At 39.1% G+C, this 10,094-nt stretch overlaps 1 pseudogene; it reads left to right on the plus strand.

Moving 5' to 3' along the window:
* Positions 1-63: 63 nt before the first annotated feature.
* Positions 64-619, plus strand: LOC146892010 (R3H domain-containing protein 2-like; annotated as a pseudogene).
* The last annotated feature ends 9,475 nt before the right edge of the window (positions 620-10,094 follow it).

Below are 10,094 nucleotides of genomic sequence, written 5' to 3' on the forward strand. Positions count from 1 at the left end.
ACGAAAGCACTGTCCAGCCACCTTTCCATCGGGACACACACACACACACACACACACACACGTACATCCGTGGTCTGGTGGAGTCACTGCAGATATTACAGTGTAGACCAGCACGGTCAGAAACCTGAAGACTTGTACAATCCTGACAGTAACCCTAGGCTAATATGCACAGGTGCAACAACCCTGTCACATCTCTTAGTCTCCAGCACCCTCTCCCGTCACCATGCTGCCTGCACTAGATTTAAACTCCTGTCTTTCCTCATATAAGTTCCTGAGCCTGGAGGTTCTTCAGAGGATGGTAGGCACTGAGGGGAAGTCATTGCAGTACATTCTGTCCATCTGTTCTGCGGGCAATCGGTTTACAGTGTGCCAGGGACCGAGTGAACTGAAGCAAGGAAACTGGAACAAAAGGCAAGCACTCAGATCTGTCCCCACTGACCTAGGGACAGCAGGAGCTCTGCTGGGACCAGTACTAGAGATGACAGCTATCCCAGAAGGAACTACCTACACAGAGGCAGACGAATTCTTCAGCAAGATGGCCACGTCTGGCACCAAAATCCAGTGGTTTTTAACAGGCAAACAGCCACATTATCAAACTGCACACAGAGATGCTTGCTGAGTATATTTGTTGCAAACTTTATGTAAGCTATTTTTGATTGTTTGGGGAGTTACTTTAGAGTTGGTTTGATTTTTAACTTATAAAATACTTATAAAAAATTGACAGAGAATAGATCCATCTTATGCAAAGTCTTTAAAGAGGACAAGCGACTTACAAGGTATCAATGCCAATAATAGACATTGTGGTCCTCGAACCTTTCATACTTAGTATGATTCAGTCAGCTCATTTTTGTGGCTGCCCCAAATTATGCACTTTTGTTAAGTTCTTGTAAAAAGTTAATGTCATTTGATAAAAAGTCCATGTTCAATTGATCATAAAATTCATTATCTTTACTACTCTTCTCTTGGGTTATCCCTCATTAACTTTTCATCTCGTTCTGTGTTTAAAGTTATTGGTTGTTTTCATCTGCCACATCCCCACACTGAACCATTGCCTACTTATGCCTCTACTTTTCCTAGACAATCACTGGAATGCCCTCATTAAATTTCTTTTAAAGTTTTAGTATTTATTGTACATCAATTCATTTCTGGAATCCTTCTCTCCTGAACAAATAGACATTTTAAAACCTCTGTTTTTGGTTGGTATCACTCTCATGATGAGTAGTGATTTTCTATTTTATTAGATATACCAATTTCCAGAATTGAACTCTTTCTAATGCCGCTGTTGTTATTCTTATTGCAGAGAGGAGAGACCATTTCTTCAAATGCCATCTTACATCGAAACCCATACACTCACTCACTCTCATTAAAGTACTGTTTCAAATGTCTTTTAAGTATCCTTTCTAGCCACTTTTTTGCGGAATCTATATAATACCTGTAACCAAAAGAAATCTGTCTGAAATTTTTGATTTCAATTATATGCCACTTTGAGGCCTTTTCCTGTCACATCAGAGAGATTTTCCTGAAGACTGAAACTCCGTCTTGTTATAAACTTATATATAACACTGAAAATTTCACAAAATTGAATTGTCATTTATTTCCAACACCTTCCAATAAATTGCCATCCCCTGTGTGGGAAATAGTCATAGATCAATGGGAAAGATTTTAAGAGAGAACAGTGTAAGATACTTTTGACCACCAATAACTGTGATATAAAGTATTTGTGGGTCTCACGACAATCTGCTACCTTTTGAATGAAAGGAAAGATGATATATATCAGGGTAATTAACATTTTGCCTACATCCAAGAGGCAATGGAGATGTTGCCAGCTTAGCATGGCACACAACCTTCTCTACTATTCTAAAATACGGAGCCATAGCAAGGTTTAAATGACAAACACTCCAGGCTATGTATGAGAGCCGAGATTGGTTTAACTGAAACACTTGTTCTACATGCATCTAGATTTTTTTCTCATGTGGTAGAAATTTGTCTAGAATTACTAAAAAGAGAAAGATCTAGACCTATTTTGCTTTAGACCTGCAAAAATCCCATGGATGAAAGAAGAGATTCTTCTAGTGCAAATGAAACTTCTAGGAAAGCAAGGAACAAAAGAGGTATGAAAAGAAAACAAGAGACACCATGTGTTCTGTGAGTCAAAGGGGGAAGGTAGCTTAGTGTGCCCATGCAATTGGATATCTTGACAGCATATTATCCTCCATATCCTGTATTTTATTAATTTTTCCTTTATATTTTATTCCCTTATTCCCTACCTCACAATCCTGTTGTTTCCATTTCTATCTTTTATTTATTTATTTATTTATTTATTTATTTATTTATTTATTGACTTATTTATTTGTTTGTTTGTCTCTCAAGATGCCAGTTGGATTGTCTTCCAGTTTCTAATACTCCTTGATAATCTGGTACTTGCTGGAAAGATAGCCTAGCAGTCTTTCTTTTCAGGAGCCCCAGCAGACAGATAAGCCTATTTCCTAATTTACTGAGAATCAGTTGATGAACTGAGCTTCCATCGACCAAAAAGTCAAGACTAAGTAAATGAAATTTAAGTGTTGTGACATTATGTCGAAGGCCTATTAGGATTAGTGGCTTCCTACGGAATATTTGTGTGACTGACTCCAAGAGGATTGTTCCTAGATAAAATTACATATGAGAGAGCAAAAAGAAGAGCAGAATAGCATCTGATTCTTCCAGTGATGTGTGCTGCTTATTGACATACTGCTGTAGCATGTGTTTGTATGAGGAGGATAGGTAGAGACCCCAGGATGACTTCAGTAGTGATCCTTCACTGTTGGCACTCCAATAATGAAGTAGTTTTCGTGCGTGGTTCTCTATCAGTTGCTGGAAAGTATACTTGCGGCCACTTTTCATCAATAGTGTGGTATCTGGGCAATGGGGAAAGAACATACCATGATAGAAATGGCAGTGGTTTGGAGCAGATAGGAAAAAACAGCCAGGAATATCTCCTGATGAAGTGCCCTACCTGGATTTAGGAAAATGCTAATGGGTTCAAGGACCCTAACAGAGGCATCTTCAACTTGAGGGAATTCGTCTTGTGGCACTGTCAGCAGGAAGTCTTTGAAAGATCCCTGTAAATTGCCCATAGGGCATATGTTCCCTTTTTCTTGATCCTCTTTTTTCAATTCTGACAGAGACAAAGGAACGGATAGCAAGGAGCAGAAAAAGATGAAAAGTTGTAGGAAATGTCCACCTCCGCATTTCCTATTATATGACTTGGACCACAAGAGGGGAAGTGGATGCATTATATAATTTCAGTATGTGATGAAGCTGAAATCATCTTAAATGAAACTGGTTCAAAATAAAGAGATGAGAGCACAGCCCCTCCTCCCTCAGCTTCTGCAGCGGGTCTTCCGTGTTTCACCAGACCCTTCCCTGCCCCCACTGCCCTGCACTCTTGTCTCCTGGGCCCTGGGAAGACCAGCTATCCCTGTAGCAGTGCTGAGGAGCTCTATCCAGAGAGTGTTGAGGAGTCCTATCCAGAGAGTGCGTGGGAGTTTCATCCAGAGAGGTGGAGATGGGCAGACGCCAATGCAAGAATTCCTCCAACAACCTGAAAGGCAACATGACATCTCCAGAATCCAGGAGGCACGAAATGAGAAGAATTGAACACCCTACTCCAGAAGAAATAGAAGAAATAGACTCTAAGCGGATCTATATGAAAATAATAGAGGAACTTAAACAGGAGGTAAAAATCTGCCATAAAGAAATGGAAGATAAGTATAACAAAAAGATTGAGGAAATGAGTAAAGAAATGGAAGAGAAATATACCAAAAAGTTTGAAGAAATGAGTAAATCCATAAATGAAATTCTGGGAAACCAAGAAAAAACAATCAAACAGGTAATGGAAACAGTTCAAGATTTGAAAACTGAAATGGAGTCAATGAAGAAATCACAAACCGAGGGCCAGCTGGCTATGGAAAATCTAGGTAAACGAACAGAGACTTCAGAAACAAGCATAACCAACAGAATACAAGAGATAGAAGAAAGAATCTCAGACTCTGAGGACACCATAGAGAAATTAAACGCTCTGACCAAAGAAAACAGCAAATCCAACAAATTCTCATCACAAAACATTCAGGAATTGTGGGACACAATTGAGAAATATAGGGATTGAAGAAGGAGAAGAACTGCAGATCAAAGGCCCAGAAAATATATTCAACAAAATTATAGAAGAAAACTTTCCCAATCTAAAGAACGATATTCCTATGAAGGTGCAAGAAGCATACAGAACACCGAATAGACTGGATCAGAAAAAAACATCCCCTCGCCATATAATAATCAAAACACAAAACATACAGATTAAAGAAAGAATATTAAGAGCTGCAAAGTAAAAAGGTCAAGTAACTTATAAAGGTGAACCTATCAGGCTTACACCGGACTTCTCTATGGAAACCATGAAAGCCAGAAGATCCTGGATAGAGGTAGTGCAAAAACTAAGAGACCATGAATACAAGCCCAGACTACTATACCCAGCCAAGCTATCATTCACTATCAATGGAGAAAACAAAATATTCCAGGATAAAAATAAATTTAAACAATTCGTAGCCACAAATCCAGCCTTACAGAAAGTAATAGAAGTTAAATCGCAACCCAAGGAATCCAACATTGTCATCACTACCTACAATAACCCAGACATCTAGCAATCCTTCACAACCACAACTCAAAGAAGAGAAACACACAAACTCTACTACACACACACACACACACACACACACACACACACACACACACACAAAGTAATAACTGGAATCAACAACCACTGGTCATTAATATCACTTAATATTAATGGACTCAACTCACCTATAAAAAGGCACAGACTAAGAGATTGGATATGAAAACAGGATCCAACATTCTGCTGTTTACAAGAAACACACCTCAAACACAAAGATAGACATCTACTCAGAGTAAAGGGTTGGGAAAAGGTTTTCCAAGCAAACGGACCTAAGAAACAAGCTGGTGTGGCCATTCTAATATCTAACAAAATTGACTTCAAACTAAAACCAATCAGAACAGACAGAGATGGACATTTTATACTCATAACAGGAACAATTCATCAGGAGGAAGTCTCAATTCTGAATATCTATGCCCCTAATATAAAAGCACCCACTTATGTAAAAGAAAAACTTTTAGAACTCAAGGTAGTCATCAAACCACACACACTAATAGTAGGAGACTTCAACACACCTCTCTCACCAAAGGACAGATCAATCAAACAGAAACTCAACAGAGAAATAAGAGAATTACTTGAGGTAATGAATCAAATGGACTTAACAGATATCTATAGAACATTCCACCCAATTAGGAAAGAATATACCTTCTTCTCTGCAGCTCATGGAACCTTCTTGAAAATTGACCACATACTCGGTAACAAAGCAAACTTCCACAGATACAAAAAATTTTAGTAACCACCTGTGTCTTGTCGGATCACCACGGTATAAATTTAGAATTCAATAACAATTTGAACACCAGAAAGCCTACAAATGCGTGGAAGTTGAACGGTCAACTACTGAATCATCCCTGGGTCAAGGAAGAAATAAAGAAAGAAATTAAAGTCTTCCTTGAATTTAACGAAAATAAAGACACAACATACTCAAACCTATGGGACACAATGAAAGCAGTGCTAAGAGGAAAGTTCATAGCACTAAGTGCCCATTTAAAGAAAACGGAGAAAGCACATATTGGAGTCTTAAAAGCACACCTGAAAACTCTGGAAAAAAAGAGAAGCAGACTCTCCCAGGAGGAGTAGAAGACTGGAAAGAATCAAACTGAGGGCTGAAATCAACAAAATAGAAACACAGAAAACAATCCAAAGAATCAACGAAACAAAAAGTTGGTTCTTGGAGAAAATCAACAAGATTGACAAACCCCTAGCCAAACTAATCAAAAGGTAGAGAGAGAACACTCAAATTAATAAGATCAGAAATGAAAAGTGGGACATAACAACAGACACAGAGGAAATTCAGAGAATCATTAGATCTTACTACGAAAGTTTATATGCCACAAAGTTGGAAAATGTACAAGAAATGGATTGGTTTTTAGATAAATACCATTTACCAAAGTTAAATCAAGACCAGGTGAACAATCTAAATAGACCTGTTAGTCGCGAAGAATTAGAAGCTGTTATCAAAAACCTCCTGACCAAAAAAAGCCCAGGGCCAGGTGGTTTCAATGCAGAATTCTACCAGAACTTCCAAGAAGAGTTGATACCTATACTCCTTAAGGTATTTTACAATATAGAAACAGAAGAGTCATTGCCAAACTCTTTTTATGAAGCTACAGTTACCCTGATACCAAAACCACATAAAGACACAACCAAGAAAGAGAATTACAGGCCAATCTCACTCATGAACATTGACGCAAAAATTCTCAACAAAATCCTGGCAAACCGATTCAAAGAACACATTAGAAAAATTATCCATTATGATCAAGTAGGCTTCATTCCTGAGATGCAGGGCTGGTTCCACATACGCAAATCTATCAATGTAATCCATCATATAAATGAACTGAAAGAAAAAAACCATATGATCATTTCATTAGATGCTGAAAAAGCATTTGACAAAATCCAACATCCCTTTATGATAAAGGTGTTGAAGAGATTGGGGATACAAGGATCATACCTAAATATAATAAAAGCTATTTACAGCAAGCCAACAGCTAACATCAAACTGAACGGAGAGAAACTCAAAGCCATTCCATTAAAATCAGGAACAAGACAAGGCTGTCCACTCTCCCCATACCTCTTCAATATAGTGCTAGAAGTTCTAGCAATAGCAATACGACAACATAAGGGGATCAAGGGGATTCAAATTGGAAAAGAAGAAGTTAAACTCTCGTTATTTGCAGACGATATGATAGTATACATGAGCGACCCCAAAAACTCTACCAAAAAACTCCTACAGCTGATAAACACCTTTAGTAATGTGGCAGGATACAAGATCAACTCCAAAAAATCAGTTGCCCTCCTATACACAAAGGATAAAGAAGCAGGGAGGGAAATCAGAGAAACTTCACCTTTCACGATAGTCACAAAGAGCATAAGATATTTTGGGATAACTCTGACCAAGGAAGTGAAAGACCTATTTGACAAGAACTTTAAGTCTTGAAGAAAGAAATAGAGGAGGATACCAGAAAATGGAAAGACCTCCCCTGCTCTTCGATTGGGAGGATCAACATAGTAAAAATGGCAATTCTACCAAAAGCAATCTATAGATTCAATGCAATCCCCCTCAAAATCCCATCAAACTTCTTCACAGACCTTGAGAGAACAATAATCAAGTTTATATGGAAAAACGAAAAACCCAGGATAGCCAAAACAATCTTATATAATAAAGGAACTTCTGGAGGTATAACCATCCCTGACTTCAAACTCCATTACACAGCTACAGTATTGAAAACAGCTTGGTACTGGCATAAGAACAGAGAAGTCGACCTATGGAATCGAATAGAAGACCAAGATATTAACCCACAAACCTATGAACACTTGATTTTCGACAAGGGGGCTAAAGGTATGCAATGGAAGAAGGAAAGCATCTTTAACAAATGGTGCTGGCATAACTGGATGTCAACCTGTAGAAGAATGAAAGTAGATCCATATCTATCACCATGCACAAAAATCAAGTCCAAATGGGTTAAAGACCTCAACATTAATCGGACCACTTTGAACCAGATAGAAGAGAAAGTGGGAAATAGTCTACAAGATATAGGCACAGGAGGCCACTTCCTAAGTAGAACCCCAGTAGCACAGACAATAAGAGAATCAATGAATAAATGGGACCTCCTGAAACTGAGAAGCTTCTGTAAAGCAAAGGACATCGTCAGTAAGACAAAAAGGCTACCTTCTGACTGGGAGAAGATCTTCACCAACCCCTCATCAGATAAAGGCCTGATCTCCAAAATATACAAAGAACTCAAGAAACTAGACACTAAAACTCTAATTAACCCAGTTAAAAAATGGGGTACTGATCTGAACAGAGAATTCTCAACAGAAGAACTTCGAATGGCCAAAAGACACTTAAGGTCATGCTCAACATCCTTAGCGATCAGGGAAATGCAAATCAAAACAACTATGAGATACCATTTTACATCGGTCAGATTAGCTAAAGTCAAAAACACCAATGATAACCTATGCTGGAGAGGATGTGGAGAGAGGGGAACTCTCATTCATTGTTGGTGGGAATGCAGACTTGTGCAGCCACTGTGGAAATCAGTGTGGCGGTTTCTCAGGAAACTGGGAGTCAACCTCCCTCAAGACCCAGCAATTTTACTCTTGGGAATATACCCAAGAGATGCCCTATCATACCACAAAAGCATTTGTTCAACTATGTTCATAACAGCACTATTTGTAATAGCCAGAACCTTGAAACAACCTAGGTGTCCCTCAATAGAAGAATGGTTAAAAAAGGTTTGGAACATATATACATTAGGGTTTTACTCAGCAGTAAAAAGCAATGACATCTTGAATTTTGCATGCAAATCGATGGAAATAGAAAACGCTTTACTGAGTGAGGTAACCCAGACCCAAAAAGAGGAATATGGTATGTACTCACTCAAAGTGGATTCTAGCCATAATTAAAGGTCTTTGAGCCTATTATTCGAGATCCTAGAGAAGCTAAATAAGAAGGTGAACCTGAAGAAAATCATGTAGCTATCCTCCTGGAGATTGGAAATAGACAAGAGTCCCAGGTAACCTCGGGGGCATGGGGGGTGGGTGGGAGGGTTGTTGGAAGGGGAGAGGGTTAGAGAGAAGGGAGTAGGGGGGGAATGGGGAAAACTCGGGGGACTGAGATGTGGGGAGGGAGGAAGGATGGATATGGGATCAGGGAAGAATATATCTCAACTAAGGGAATCATTTTAGGTTTTACAAGAGACTTGATTATAAATGGGATCCCAGGTCCAAGGAGAGATCCACAGATTGTTCTCTGGACAGAGGAGAGGGTGCCTGAACCGGCCTTGGCCTATAACCATACTGATGAAGATTTTGCTTATCACCATAGATCCTTCATCTGACGATGGATGGCGATACAGACGGAGTCCCACATTGGAGCACCGACTGAGCCCCCCATGGTCCAAATGAGGAGCAGAAGGAGGAAGAACATGAAAAAAAAAAAACTCAGGACTGCGAGGGGTGCGATCACCCACTGATACAAGGGGACTGATCTAATGAGAGTTCACCAAGGCCAGTTGGACTGGGACTGAACGAGCATGTGATCCAACCAGATTTTCTGAATGTGGCCAGATTCTCTGAATGTGGCTGTCCCGGAGCCTTTCTGAAAAGCCATTGAAAATGACACTGGGACCTGTTTCCTCTGCATATACTGGATTTTTGGGATCCAGTCTGTTTGGATACTTACCTTATTGGACCTGGAGGGAGGGGGCAGGAACTTGAACTTCCCACAGGGCTGAAAGCCCTGACTGCTCTTAGGGATGGAGAGGGAGGAGGAGGGGGAGGGGGGAGTGGGAGGGTGTTGGGAGGAGGGGTGGAAATGGAATCTTTCATAATTTAATAAACAAAAAAACCAAAAAAAAACAAAATAAAGAGATGAAACTGAGGAGATGAGCATTGATAATTACTTTCTTAGGTTTAAAAAACAAGGATACAAAGTTGCATGTTTAGGAAATGGGGTAAAAAGAGTTGGGAGTAAATATTATTAAAACACTTTGAGCAAAATTCTCACAAAAGTAATAAAATGGTTAAATTTTTCAAAGTGTTCTATTATTTCCAACTTCTAAGTAGCATGGCTATGGCTATACCTTTATTATTTCTGCCACACTTTTATTTTAATAACTTCATCGATAGTAACTAGCTGTGATTCTAAAGTAAGTGGCAAGGCATCTCATTTTTCTCTCCAACATCTATTCCTTGTGTGAGGGTGATCTCAGTGCTACTGATACATTTAATACCAAATGAACCAAGGATACTGACACATATTTTTACAATTTGGTGTAGACAGAATGTCTCTTTTTATTTTATTTATAATGGAGAACAATTACACACAGGCATACCTGACAAAGTATAAAGGTCTAAGAAGCTTTTGCAAAAGGATGGTTTATCTAGGATCTTC

The sequence above is a fragment of the Myodes glareolus genome, chromosome 14 (assembly GCF_982192425.1).
Source record: "Myodes glareolus chromosome 14, mMyoGla1.1, whole genome shotgun sequence".
Classification (NCBI taxonomy): domain Eukaryota; kingdom Metazoa; phylum Chordata; class Mammalia; order Rodentia; family Cricetidae; genus Myodes; species Myodes glareolus.